At 50.6% G+C, this 14696-nt stretch overlaps 1 protein-coding gene across 9 annotated transcripts in view; it reads right to left on the bottom strand.

The window, feature by feature from the left end:
- Positions 1-14696, bottom strand: part of CHST15 (carbohydrate sulfotransferase 15) — a 73970-nt gene that overhangs the window by 36281 nt on the left and 22993 nt on the right. For 4 of the 9 annotated variants that reach the window (XM_041743896.1, XM_041743895.1, XM_041743899.1 and 1 more), the window contains one exon: positions 3135-3236. The exons of 2 other annotated variants lie outside the window; for them this stretch is intronic. The gene's annotated coding sequence lies outside the window, so the exon portion shown is untranslated. Of the gene's footprint in view, positions 1-1072; positions 1248-3134; positions 3237-5286; positions 5309-10387; positions 10498-14696 lie in introns of those variants that run through there. 3 more of the 9 variants (XM_041743897.1, XM_041743898.1, XM_041743904.1) reach the window with 3 other exon arrangements.

Here is a 14696-nt window from a genome sequence, read left to right as displayed (position 1 = left end):
ACTGAACTGAATTGTTGGACACCCAGCTGGTGTCTGGAGAGTTGGAGTTTGCTGGCATGAGGAAACATCAGGGGGACCCTCTTTGAGAAAAAACATAAAACTATCTTACATTTACAAGTTTTACCAAAACATACGACTGGTTTTTAGTATATAAGATACCCCTTGATGTCAATGAAAAAAAAAAGTCCTATGACTATATACCACTCGTGGCTGGGGCCCTGTAAGTGCAGAGCCTGGAGCTTTGAGGCTCCCAGCCCAAACCTTGTCTGACTGGACGGGAGTGGTACAGAAGTGACCAGGACAGGGAGGCTTTTCCCCACCTGGAGCTTACATCCCACCAGGAGTGAGGGGCTACAGGGCAACAGACAATAAACATGACAAAGGTGTAAGATCATCCCAGACAACGATAAAGGGTACGAAGAAAATACAAAGAATACAATGAAACCATGACAACAGGCATTCTCCAAGGCAGCACTAGGGCCAGATAACTCTTTGCATCAGGGGCTGTTCTGTGCACTGAACTCCACCCCCAGGTGAGACTTGCAGTCCAGAAGAAAAGGGGTCCAGCAGCAGGATGTCCAGGGAAGACTAGTTGGGAGGGGCCACCTGAATGACAAGAAGGAAGCCATCCATGTGGGGATCGGGAGAAACAAAGACCCCATGAAGGGGAGAAGCTGGGGATCAAAGCCATGGGGGACCACCAGGAAGGTAGAACCCTGGGCTTTGGGGCAGGTGAGGGGTAGGAACCAGATGAGAGAGGAAGCAGGAGCCAGATCCTGTAGGGCCCGGGAGGCAAGAGTCAGGGCTGAGATTTGTTCAAGTGCAAAAAAGGATGCTTGCCACGTGTTCTCTCGAAAGGATCTTTACAATACGTATTACTATTAACTAACATAACCCAGTGAAGAAAAATCGAATTACTGTGACTGTATTGAAGGAAAAGGGACTGCCGTTATACTCGTGAATTGGCCTTTTCCATCCGCCACAAATCACCCTGAGAACAGTCATGCAGAAACCTAACACTTAGGTGGTTCTTCCTTAAAATATAAAGTGACGCATGTCCCTTGCACTTTACCTGTCTGGAATGTCCACATTTTGGTGCCAGTCCTCAGATAAGCGAGGACCCTTGGCGCTCCCATGCAGCTACTAAACCAAAGTACTCAGGTATACATTTCAGTGAGATCGCTTCCCAGCCTGGGCTCAGTGCTGCGCCCTATGGAGGCAGACAGTGAGTGTGGGAACCCGTACCCCCCTGCGAGATCAGATGACTGGTCCCAAAATAGAAAGCGTTCAATTACCCAGCCCTGGCTAGGATGCCCCCTATTAACCTATGCACCCCAAGCATCATTAGCAAGCCATTTATAACAAAATTGTAATTGAGAGACCCAGAAATACCACTTTAGAGTAAGTAATTGAATGCCCCCTCAGTGTAAGATCGATAAAGGGCATCCAATTTCACCCTAGGAGAAACTTATTAAATTATTGTAGCTATGAGCTGATAGAGCAAAAGAAAGATGTACAAAACTTCAAAAGAAATCTGGACGGATTTAAATAAATAGCTTCATTTAGGTAGACCATTTACATCTGCCCTCTGGGAGGAGAGAGGGAAAAAATAGCTAATTACATTATTTTACTTGCATGTTTTAAGGGAAAAAAATTTGATGGGTCTTAAGTAACCTTTACTAAAACACAAGGCTTTCTTCTGATTAGCATGTCTCACTGCTGACATTTCTCTTTGGGCTATGTATATGGAAATACATTTCTTCAAGGAATATTCATCAACAACTACAAGAAGGAACATTTTTCATATTTAGCTCAAAGACATCATAAGATTGTCTCTGAGACTGAGAAGCAGCAAGCCTGGAGAGTCCCGTACAAACAACAGATTATCAGCTTCAACCTCGTACCTGGAGTTTTACGCTTTTGATCACAATGCAGTCAGTCAACAGAACAAAGCCAAGACCCCCCATTATCCCTCACTGGCCACAGCACAGTAGAAGGAAGCCAGTCAGCGGTCCTGCGGGCCAGGATACCAATGCGATGTCCATCTGGTGACTTCAGGCAAGTCACTCAAGTGATCTGGGCCTCTGTGTTCTCAAAAGAAATCCTTGATGGTAATAAATCACATATAGCATTGGAGCTTGGGTGCCAAAGCCAGAACCTGGCTTTGACATTGGCCAAGTCATTATAGTCCTCTCCTGTTTTCCCTGGATGTAAATGGGGAATGCTCACAGGACCCATGCTGTGAGCACGAAGTGGTCAATTCACATAAAGTCCTTCAAAGAGCCGCCCATAGGAAGTGCCAAACAAATGTTAGCTCTTTTAAATATGGATATAGTCCCGGCCCACAAGAGGTGTTTGGTAAGCAAGCAGTTAATTACTATTTTCGGTAGAGATCTCACTATTGGTTCCAGTTTATTACCTTGCCCCATATTCTACTTTTGGTCACATGAATAACTTTGCAGCTTCTCCCTTTGGCTTGAGTGAGAGACTTGCTTTGGCCAACAGAATGAGGGAGAAGTGACCACGTGCCAGTCCCAAGCCTAGGCCTTCAGACCCGTCCACATACTCACCTACCCTCTGCACCTTTGCCGTCACCATGGGAAGAACATGGTGGCCTGGCAGTGCTTGGGGTGGTTGGGTATGTGATAAAAGCTTATGGATACACTCTTCTGCAAGTTATAAACACTAGATGTTACTAAGTTAAACTGGTATAATTTTACAAGTTCCAAAAAATGGGTTTACAGGAGTAAAGTGAATCATGAGCGATTCAGGCCAAAGCAATTCATCCAAAGACCCAGTAAATCAACTGAATCAATGCTTTTGCCTAATAGAACCCATTGGCTAATGCCACAAGCAGATATGCCAAAACAGTGCTAGAAACCCAGATGGCAGCTGCTCTCGAACAAGACATAACTGCCCAAATGTCACGCACTAGGTTACTTTCTGGCAAAATGCATGTTTATGACAACCGCAGCTGTTATGCTTTGTTATCTGGACAACTGACCCCATTCTCCCCACTTCCTGTTAAAGACCCCTTCCTCCCTGCCTCGCTCTGGAGCCACTATGCGTTCTGTGCTTCCTTGAGCAAGCCCGTCCTATAGCCTAGTCCTTAGGACGTCCTTGACAGATTTTACCTTTCCTGATAACGGAGACACCTCATCCGTGCTTTCTCTAAAACAGGGGTTTTCACACTGCAACCTGCAGGGTCTTCCTGATGGGCCCAAAGCGTGTGTCATCTGAAACACAGGCAGTTCGTAAAAAATTATTTTTAAAGCATATTTGACTGTATAGTAAGTTCATCATCAACACAGCTGTTAATAACAAGGACTACTTCCCATGCCTTAGGGTATAGAAAATATATTCCAAACTATTCTTTCGTCCTATAAAATACATCCATAAGAAACAGGTATTTCCTCTGTGATCAGACCTCCACATGATGCAGCTCCTCCTTTGTATCTTGTGTAAGAGGCCCGATGCTCTGCAACTGCAACTCTGCACAAAGTTGGGATGTAGCAAAAAATGTCTTCTGAGCAATCCAAACCAAGCATTACAGGCTTTGGAGTCAGGCAGACCTGCATTTCGATCCAAGTGCACTCTCTCCCAGCTTTATGATCTCAGACAACTAACTAACCTGACCATTCTGTGATTTTATTTCTCATCTGTAAAATGGGAATAAAACCATCTGTGTTGCCTAGAATGGATGTGAGGAAGAAATAAGATAACATACATAAAATGCTTCCTCCGGCATCTGGCACCTAGCGAGCCTCAATATATGACAGGTGTCCTTTGCATTCTTATAGAAGCCCTCAGGCCCTCACTCCAGGCCTACTTGCTTTCAAGGTATACATACTTCTAGGCACAGGTGTCCAATTTTCCTGTCTGCAGCTGATTTGAAGTAATGAATGAGAAGAGACAGGTGGTGGTGAGAGGCAGGCACACAGAAGAAAGAAGAGCCAAGTTTTACAGCAGAAATAAGATGCCAGTGAGCATTGCTGACTGTGATCACTCAGTGCCCCGATAACCAGGGTGGGGAGCCCTGGAAAGCCTGAGACAGCAGTGGGTGCAACTTGGGAAAAGCCCAGCACCTTCAGAATAATCATCCATCCATAATCTGCTTCAGTGCTTAACATGGAGCGTCAGTGCTCCAGATATGAGCCCATCCGCAGAGGTCTAAAGGTCTGGGCTAAGCAAGCCGCCTCTTTGCAAATGGGAGGTTTAAGAGCAGAAAGGAACTCATGGAAGATTCCTGGGGACTTCTACCATAAAGTCCTTCATGCTATGACAAACCTGGAACACCTCAAAAATGATGGTGAGGAGTCAGGGTGCAGGTCAACAACGGGACAGGCTCCAGGGAATCAAACCTGCGGGTACCCATTCTACTAGGCCCACATTTCACAGACGAGGAAACTGAGGCCCAATATGGGCCTGAGTTGGGGGGCCTGAGTTGGGGGTCCTGTACACCCCCAAGGGTTAGCATCTCATTACAGAGATCCAACACCCTGATCCCTATCCACCTGCCCAGGCCCACACCTCCTCAACCCAACCTGAGGAGCCCATCCTCACCCACCCACCCCCCATCACCCTGGCCTGGCTCTCAGAACAGTCTGGAAGTTCCTTCTAGCCCCTTGCCTCCCTTCGGAAATTCTCTTCTAAAGAACAGATTTGCACAGAGATACAGGATAGGGGGTCCTGGATATGTGGGAGGCAGACGTGGGGCGAAAGGCAGGTACCTCCTCCAATCACTTTGTCAGCCCAGGGCACTGAGTCTTAAACTGTCTCAATACAGACTCATCATGCAGGTGCATCTGCCCCAGCTGCAAAGTGTGACGGGCACCAGGACAGTGACAAAGTTGACAGAGGCTGGCCTGGTGCCAAGTGTGGGGCAGGGGACAGAGATGGGGACTGGTCCGTTAACAGAAGGCTGGAGCTAAGAGAGCAGGGAGGAATGGATAGGACCCCATGTGGGGGAGGCAGAAGAAGCCCCCTGCACCTTCTTATGCATCAAAGAGAAAACCCTGGAACCTATACGACTGAGGTGGTGGCTTCTCAGACTGTGCTTTTAAACTTTGTAGCCTCAAAAGCAGCACCTTCCCAACGAGGCAGCAAACTATTGCACATGGCCCCTGAGCTGATATTTCCCAGTGGGAACCTGGCTGGTCACCCAGGGCAAGTCACGGCACCTCTGGGCCTGTTTCCTTGTAGGTAAAACCTGGAGCTGGCACTACCTCCTTCAGCCTGAACGCTCACAGGAGTCTGATTTGAAGTGAATGTTTCCCTGATACCAACCCACTGTCTTCACTTGCTATGTCTTCTAAGGCTGCTAAGAAGCCAGCGGTCTTGCAGCAAGCGCTGAAAGGCTGGTGCATACCTCCTTCACGCTAGGCAAAAAAAAAAAAAAAAGCTGCACAATTAGCCCCAAAGACACAAAAGTGTCTTCTCCTTAGCTCACAACACCTTTAAAGCACATGTTTATCAAGCACCCACTGCATTTGCTGAAGCTACAAATATGAAAGCCCAGGCCTTCTGGAATATTCCATCTTAACTCCAGAACAAAGTCTCCAGAGGCTCCAGAAAAATGTCCACCGTCAGAATTACACAGACTTACACATAGCCCCCAAAGCGCACCAGGCCCTGACTCTGCAGACCCCGGAAGAGCCAGCACCGGCTCGCAGAGCTGAGAGGCGTCCTCACAACAGGGACCCTGATCCCACCAGGGATCTCTGGTGGTTGAAGGTGGCGGGGGTGGCGGGGACACTCCGAGCCCCCTCTGAGCTGGTGGCTCTCCAAGAGGGTTAATGTGCCCCAGCAACCTGTGCAACTGCCCAATACATGCAGGGAACAGAGCCAGACACCGTCTCTGCGCCAGGTGCAGCACGATGAGGTGTCCCCAGCAGGAGGGAAGGGTGGACAGGAGGCTTCAGGATGCTCCTGCCACAGCTGGCACACGATGACATCTATGTGCACAAGACACTAAAGGTCTTTTTCTGAAACCAATTGGGGGGAAAACTCTTTCTTATCGCTCATTTTATTACTCCCAGGGGTAATGCAAATCCATCCTAGATTGAGGTACTAGATTTTCCACTCAAGCTTCCAGATCTACTGATGGTGGTTTTCTATTAAGGTAGAACCTACCAGAGACGAGCTTTCACAATCTGCTGCGAAGCCTGCCCACCTAATGGCTCTTGGCAAGAAGCAACAGCCGTCACATAAAGGGAAAGCATTTCAAGGAAGCAACGTTCAGTCTGTTTTAAGGCATTCAAAATTCAATATCACCCTTTGTGCAGACTGGGATGTATACCTCAAAATGTGGTTTTCAGGGACCCCAGAGGACAAGAGTACCATGTGAGGTCCCTTTTTCTTGTTTTTCTGAAGGGGGATGTGGGGAGGAGCAGAAGCAGGAGAAAATTTCAGGCAGATTCTGTGCTGAGAGCAGAACCCAATATGGAACTCGATCTCAAAACCCTGAGATCATGACCTGAACCAAAATCACAAGTCAGACCTCAACCAGCTGAGCCACCCAGGTGCCCCAATGTGAGTTCCCCTCTGGATGGCAACTTTCTGGGGTCAGCACTGGGACCCCCGTGTTACATGTGGGAGACTGAGGCACAGCTGGGGTGAACACATACCCAGAGAACCAAAATGCAACTGCAGGCCTGTTTGGCTGCAAAGCCGTGAGCTCTGTCCCGTAGCACACCACCATGGAAGACAGCGGCTCGGGGAGAAACCCACTCAGAAGTTGAGGCTCCCGGGGCAGCAAGAGGTGCTGCTGCAGTTCCGTGACTCTCCCTGTAAGCTCTACAATGGCAGGGTTGGTGACACTCAGCCCTGAATTCAAATCAGTGCAGGCACTAGATCTCCCACACAAGCTTCAATATCTACTGTGCCTGGCACCAGGTGGTACTCACTACATCTTTTTTTTTTTTTAATTACTGAGTAAAGAGGTAAACTTCCAGCAGATAATCCAGAACGGGGCTTTGGCCACTTATGACAACGATAAAAGTGACAAAAGCTAAAATTTATTAGGGCTTCCTTATGCCCAGACACCAGGCTGGGACTTTGGGGATTATCTTGTTTACGCATCATGACAATCTAAAGAGGACAGCACAATTAGCATTTCCACTTCAGATGGGAAAATTGTGGCTCAGAGAATTTGATGTCCTACCCATCCTCCTCCTTATGACTCAGAGAGTCATAGAGTCTCTCTATGAGAGAGAGCTGGGGATCCTGGGAATCAGTAGGCCTGGGCGGAGCACCTGCCATGCCCCTTAACCAGCTGCATGACTGGATGCAAACCCCAGCGCCATTCAGACCCCTCAACATCTTCTTCCTGAAGCAGACACATCACAACAATCCAGTGATCTCAGGAACCCAGGTACGTGATATATTCTGTTACGATTCTTTTTGCACGCTTTCAGGGTTTCCAACACCTGCCACGACAAACCTTAACTGCCAGGAAAAAGGGACACGATGTGGGTCGATGGGGTTATTATAGCTCTTGTGCAGTGAAACTGCGAAGAAAAGAGGCAGATTCTAGTTGCCTTTCAACGATGTTCCCCTAACACAAACAGGAAAATGAATACAAAGCAGCAGCAGCTCCCAGGATAAGGCACAGAGATGACATCTCAGGGCCATAAGGAGCAGGGTGGCTCTCCCCACGCAGAGTCCCCAGAACCCTCCCACCTGCTTGGACAGGAATTCAGGAAGAGTGGAAGGCCGTGGAAGAGCAGAGGAAGCCCAACCCAGATGTCCTTCAGTTCGGGAGAAGAAGAGAGGTCTTGCATAGACACATAGCTCACATGCTCAGAACCAAGTGCGAATAATGATCTTGCAGATGTACAGCGGCACCCTTCAATGAATAAATTAAGGGCAGCACAATTGAATGGGGAGCAGCTGCGTACTCCCCACCAGATGGCTTTGCTGATCTGAATAGTTTTAAACATTGTTTTATTTCCAAAGATAAGCAAAATAAGAATCTGGTTAACCCTTGAATAAGAAGAACCTCCTGAAAACACTTCTTCAGAATTTATTTCTTTTTGATGGCAAGAGTGAACAATATGACTGAATCTCAACGTTCGCAGGAGAGTTTTAGAACAAGGTGAAGTGAGATTTCTCCAGGTTGCTGTCTGCAGGCAAAGGACATTCACTGTCTGCCCACAGGCCTGGCCTTTACTAGGTGTGGCAAGAGGCAAGGACCACTCCAGCACCAACCCAGCTTGGGTGTAGAGACCCCAGGGGCGTGGGCAGGTGCACCAGCCCCCAGGAATATCGGGACCTATGCCAACGCCCCCCAGGGGAGTGGGCAGGTGCACCAGCCCCCAAGAATATCGGAGGCTATGTTGGCCCCCCAGGGGCATGGGCAGGTGCACCAGCCCCCAGGAATATCGGGGGCTATGCCAACCCCCCCTGGGGCATGGGGAGATGCACCAGCCCCCAGGAATATTGGGGGCTATGCCAGCCCCCCAAGGGTGTGGGCAGGTGCACCAGCTGCCAGGAACATCAGGGGCTATGCCAACCCCCCTAGGGGTATGGGCAGGTGCACCAGCCCCCAGGAACATCAGGGGCTATGCCAACCCCCCTAGGGGTATGGGGAGATGCACCAGCCTCCAGGAATATCGGGGGCCATGCCGGCCCCCCAGTGGCATGGGGAGGTGCTCCAGCCCCCAGGTATGTGGGTAGGTATGCCAGTGCTCCAGGGGCGCGGGAAGTGCGCCAAGGGCTGCAGGAAGCTACAAGACAATTTGAAGCTTCCATGTTCAAATATTCAAACATTTCAAACATTACCAACATTGTTCTTAAGTGAAGTTAAGCTCAGATCTGTCACTAAATGACACAAAATGTGCCCATCAGAATTGCAGCTTGCCCCAGTGGGTGCTGGAGGTGAATTTGCTGTAGGGCAGCGGGTGGAGAACCCACAGGAACCCAGCACCTGTTCTGTGCCAGGCACCGGGCTGCCTCCCGTCCACCTCGAAGATGAGGTCAAGCTAAAGGTACTGTCTCATTCTGCAATTGCCCCCTTCTGCAGGTAAGAAAACAGACACTCTGAGCAGTGGAGCCTCTTGTCCTAAATCACACAGCTCGTAAGACGCAGAGCTGGATTTAAACACAAGCTGAAGCCCAAACTGCCCATGTAGGGCAGGGGAGGGGGGGCCCACGGGCGCACACGCCAGCCGTGGAGGTGGCAGCTGGAGGGATATGCTCTCCACTTACACTTCTCCATCTGACTTCCGAGTCCACTTACACAGGGCAAGTATCCCTTTCATCACCACAAAGACAGTAAAGGTGAAGTAGCAGTAATAGATATTGAATAAAACAGCATAAGTGGGCAGTGGACAGGGTCAAGGCCCCCGGGACAGGAGCGCTCATCTCTGAGCCTCAGTTTCCCCTTCTGTGAGAAATGAGTGCACTCTTGTCCCAGTCCCCGGCTCAGGTGGCTGGGGCTGAGGGGGTGGCACCGAGGCCACAGCACCCCTCAAGACAGGGTTTGGCGGCACTAAAGGGCTTTGTGCAAAGTACAAACATGACATGGAAGCCTCACTTCATCCCCTTAGTTCTCAAGTTGCTTTTGCATTGATAGCATCTTCCCACCGGACGTACTGTAACATTCAACTATCATTTAAAAAAAATCCCATTCCCGTTTCACTAGGAATGCTGTGCCTGGGAGTGCGCCCTGCCTTCCCTGCCACTGCTACGGAAACCCTGGAGGGCGTGCTCATTGATAACCACATGCACCCACTGCCCAAAAGGGCACCAAGGGGCCCTGAGCACAAGAGGCCCCTGGAGGACACCTTGTGCTGTTCACTGATGCCAAATGAGGCTCTGACGCTGACGATCCGGGATCAAGCATCAGATGGGTACACGGGCACAGAACAGGCATGTTGCTCTCGTGGAAGGAGGAATGTGGTGGCAGAGAAAAAAGACAGAAAACCAAAGTGAGAAGTATGTGAACGCACACACATGCCCATCTGGTCACTGTGTGCCCATCTGCTCATCTGCAAAATGGAGACCAGGCTACACCTGCCGCAGAGCCACAGGCATCAAGTGGGATGATCCACTCGAGATGCTTGGATGCTGGCCGCTGGCGCCGAGCACTGAGAACCGGCAAGTGGACCTCCATCCTCACGTCTCCTCCTTCTCCCCCTCCCACCACTGCTGCGAGGGTCTCAGCTCTGCAGGAGGGCTGCCCACCCGCTGTATGAAGACCCAGCCAAGTCTGGCTGCGAGGCAGGAAGGAGGAAAGCCGCAGAGGCTTCAAATGGGCCAGGTCTGGAGAAACGGAAATAGGCCAGTGGAGGAAGCCCTCGGTGGTGAGGACGTGGGGACGAAGACGCCAATGCCACCAGGACACCCAGAGCCAAGCGCTGCTTCGTGGATGGAAGGAGAGACCCACCAGAGGAATGAAGTTACACGGTGGTGGTTTCGAAGCCTCCTTTACACATTTTAGAAAACAGGCTCAGTGTCTGATAACCTCACTCAACTCTGGCATCCACAGTCACAACTCTGTAAAAGAAACAGGTCAAGCAAGTGTTATTTATAGACGAGACGATCCCAGACACTGACCGTGGATATGCCCAGGCGACGGCAAAGGAGTTCCCTTCTCCATTAAGTGGAGACACTCGAAGTGTTTAGTGGCCCATACTTCCCAAAAAGCCTGAGTTTCCATACTTGAAGCCGGAGAGGTGAACATTTGGTAAGTTTTATAGGAAAGGTTACGTTCTCCAAGAATACCTCCGTTTCTCTCAAGCCACATCTCTGCCCGTCTCGAGGATGAAGGGGGGGGGTGGGGGGTGCAAGCCCAGGAGACAAAGCCTCTTTCTCAGCGCAGGTAGGGATAGCAGAGTGGAGGACTAGGAGCAGCTACAGAGCACATGAAATCAGACAGCTGAGCTGCAAGATCCTCCGTTCTGCGTAAACAAAGCAACCTCTTCAAATTAACCACAGAAGAGTGGAATCTTTTTCATAAAGATCTGGAAAGCCTTCAGGCATCATTATGAAGGTCGGGACTTATGTGCACAGAGCTCAAAAAAAAAAAAGGTCTCAACTCTTAAAAAAAAATTTTTTTTTTTGGATTTTTAAAAAAGTCCTTGCGGCTGACTTTCTATCAAGAACTGCTCTGGTCTCTGTTTCTGCAAAATAAATATTTGGCTAGAGTGTACAGTTGTTGAGACCCAAAGTCGGCTCACAGGCAGTAAGAATTTCTCTCGACATAACCCGAGTGCATACGTGCTGCCTCCCTCATCCCTCCAAAGGCCCGGCAGAGGCTGTGGGAGCAAAAACCGAGCACTGGACTTAGACAGGAGTGTGTGGTGAGCGGAGCAGGAACACGGAAGCTTGGGGGCACCTGCAGCCCAGAGTCCCCAGCAGATCCCGAAGCACTGCACCCACCGTCTGACTTTGGGTGGGCCACCTCATCTCTGAGCCGCCGGGCTGAGGACATCTACTCTCCCGCCGTACTCCAGGAAGGTTAAAGGAGAAACAGAGGCCCTGGATGCCCCCTCTGCCTCACTACCAACCATCCCACTGCCCCCCCCATTCCCTGGCCATCTGCCATCTTCTCCAACACCACCGGCCTGCTTGGCCCATGAACTCCTGTCACCCTTCTGATGTCAGCCAAGGCCCCCCAACCCCAAGCCCCAGACCAAGTCGGACCCCACACTCATCTGTCCAACCCTTCCCATCTCTGTGTGTGTTTCCTGGACTGGCCCCCGCCCTGACCACTGTCCTGTGAGCTCCACGGCAGCAAGAGTATCTCTTCTATTCACACTTACCACCTCTTCGTAAAGGGAGAAAATCAGAAGGGCAGGCAGGAGGCAGGCAACAACACATATAAAAATACAGCACGTTGCAAACAGAGAATTCCCAATAAATGCGGGGGGGGGGTGGTATTTAAAGAGAACTTAAAATCCTGCCATCCTGAAATCCTGCGTCTCTAGGATTAATCCTTCCGTCACCGAAAACCCACTTCCTGGTGTCTCCAGGGCCTGCACCAGCTTCCAGCATGGGGCCATGTGCTGGCCCCGGGGTCCCGACCCCTGCGAGGGCCCCCCCACCGCCCCAGGTGTGCAGGGGCCTGTGACAGCACCTCATTCCCGCCAATGTCACCCCTCTTCTAAATTAGCTTTTGTACTTAAGAAGACACAAAATGCTATGTCTTCATAAATTATAGGATTCTTATCTGCGGCCAGAGGTTTGCTTCTTCCGTTCTGTGTTTACCCATCTTCAGCTCTGATGACACCCCCTGCCCCGTCTCAAGCATGTTTCCGAACCCACTGGGACGCCCCCACTTCTCGGCACTCGATGCCACAAACCCCAGGACTGAGTCCCAAACAAAAGGGAAATGAAAACCCCTCCGCCCTTCGGATCGTTTTCCTTTCCTTCCTGTAAAGGCTCTGGAAACATTTCAAAGACGCCAAGTTCGGAGAGTGCACCAAAAACCCAAATTGCCTCTCCCTGCCCTCCTTGCTCTCTCTCTCTTCTCCTTCTGCGGCCCACCTGCTCCTGTCCCCACTTCTCTACTTCAGGAGGGAGAAAACACCAATTCCCCCTATAATCCAATGCGTGCCTCGATTTAATTAATTCGAGGGATTTCCTGGGGTCCACGTGTGGGGGGAGTCCGCCGCAGGGCTCGGGGCTGGGGCGGGCAGGGTGGCCAGCGTGGCCCAGTCGCTTCCCGGCCCCCCCCAGTTCACACAAACCGGGGCTCGAACCCCGGGCACTCTTGCACCACTGCCGCCAGGACACGTCTGGCCCGGCTTCTGCGTCTGTTCCCAGGCCCTCCCCACGCTCCCCTCCCACGCCGGCCGGAAGAAACGCCTTGACGCTGTCACACGGCGATGGGGGCTCATCTTTTTTCTAAATGTTCCTCCACCGGGATGACTTTCACTTTCTGATGACAGTTATGACCCGGCTGGACTGTCCGTGGCCGACTCAGTGTTTCTGAGGTTTTCACACCCTTTCTGCAGTCGTAAAACCTGAAGCAGAAGTGAACGATTGGGAACAAATCCCCAAGATGCTAGAAGTGGCCAAAAGCATTCACTGAACACAATCTGGAAAAGAGATGGAGCCGTTTCGGCTTGGTCAGGGCGGCACCCCTGCCTGGACGGCTGGCCACCTCCCTGGGGACCCTGCGGGGCCTTCTGGCCACAGAACCTGCGTCGGTACACACCTCGGCTTCGGGCTCCTGCTCTGGTCCCATCAGCCCCCACCCTTCCTGGGGTCTGACCAGCCCCCCCGCCACAAACGGGCTTTGCAGATGGAGCAGAGGAGCTGTCTGCAAATCCCAGAGTAACCGGCTGGCCTCAGAGCATCGCCGGGCATGCAGGCCCGCAGCCTGGGCGACGCGACAGCAGCCTCCAGACGGCACATTCTGCACTCATGCCGGAGGATGCGGTAATGCGCCAGGACTCCTGCGAGCAGCATGCTTCCATCCTCCTTAAAATCCTCTCAGGGGATTTCAAAGAAGAAAATAAGAACATTGTTCAAAGGTAGCATGAAGCTCTTACATACCTATCTTTCATGGATATTTTCTGGCCAGTAATTTCCATTCACATCAATGAAACTGTGGCATCTCGTTCAGACCCACCTGCTTCGTTACCAGGGTTAGGCCTTGAGGAGAGAGGCAGAAGAGAGCCGGCGTCTGTCCTGCCCTCCTAACCCCTGCCATCCCGTTGGGTATGGAAGCCTCCAGAACAGAACCACACACCTGGGAGATCACCCAGTTTCAAGCTCTCATTTCACAAGGAGACGTCAATCTGCCCAAAACCTGAACTGACTTTCAAGTCTGATGAGCAGGGGAGTTGGAGGATGTTATGTTGGGGGCAATTAAGCTCTTAACTGGAAGCCTAAGGAGTCAGGAATTTGAGGAAACAAAGTTAGAGATAGGTAAATATCCAAATTCCCCAAGTAGAGCTGGATTTTCAAATTGCATGAAAAGTTGAGTCTAAACACCTAAAATAGAAGCAGCGATCCAGATACTTCGTGTCAAAGCTCCCCCAACATTTGCCTGAGTTATTGAAACAATGGAAACAAAAAATGAGCATCCGGCTCACTCCGGAGTCACTGTCTCCAGGTCTCACCTGCTTGTGGGGTCACAGGCAGAGCCGGGGTGCGGGGAGAGAGGGGTCTCCATGGGGGAGGGGTTCCACATGCCAACCGCTCAGGAGTGGGGTGGTGGCTACAAACACGGGGGTCATCCCACCAGCTGGGGCTCTTATTCTGGCTCCAAGGCCTGACCCCAAGCCCACCTGAGTTCCCCATCTGAGAACTGGGGATAATGATGAGGACGTCTAGTCTAAGCAAACTGCAGGGAGGATGGATAATCCACGAACAGTGATGGGGAAGGAGCCTGGCACCCCCTAAGTGCTTGAATAGACAGCAGCCACCCCAATCACGCTTACCCTCACCATTACTATTACTCCCATTCCTGTTATTATTCCTGCTCTTTGGGTCTGTGTTTTGCTGATACGTCAGGTAGGTCTCTGGTCTGGTCTGTCTCCCTCGGCTCCGTGTTTCATTCTGGCCTCTTCTAGGAGGCTGGTTTGCCAAAATGCATCAGAAATGAATTACTTTGCTTACTGTCTGTTGCAACAACTGATCCTTCGTATTCTAATCCAGAGAAAGAAGATCAAAACACATACATTTTCATGTCTTCTAAGTCAGTTTAAAAAGAACTGCTGTGCTCTTATAAAAAAAAAAATTTC

The sequence above is a fragment of the Vulpes lagopus genome, chromosome 2 (assembly GCF_018345385.1).
Source record: "Vulpes lagopus strain Blue_001 chromosome 2, ASM1834538v1, whole genome shotgun sequence".
Lineage (NCBI taxonomy): Eukaryota > Metazoa > Chordata > Mammalia > Carnivora > Canidae > Vulpes > Vulpes lagopus.
The sequence above is the reverse complement of the archived record's forward strand: the minus strand, read 5'-3'. Positions and strand labels throughout refer to the sequence as shown.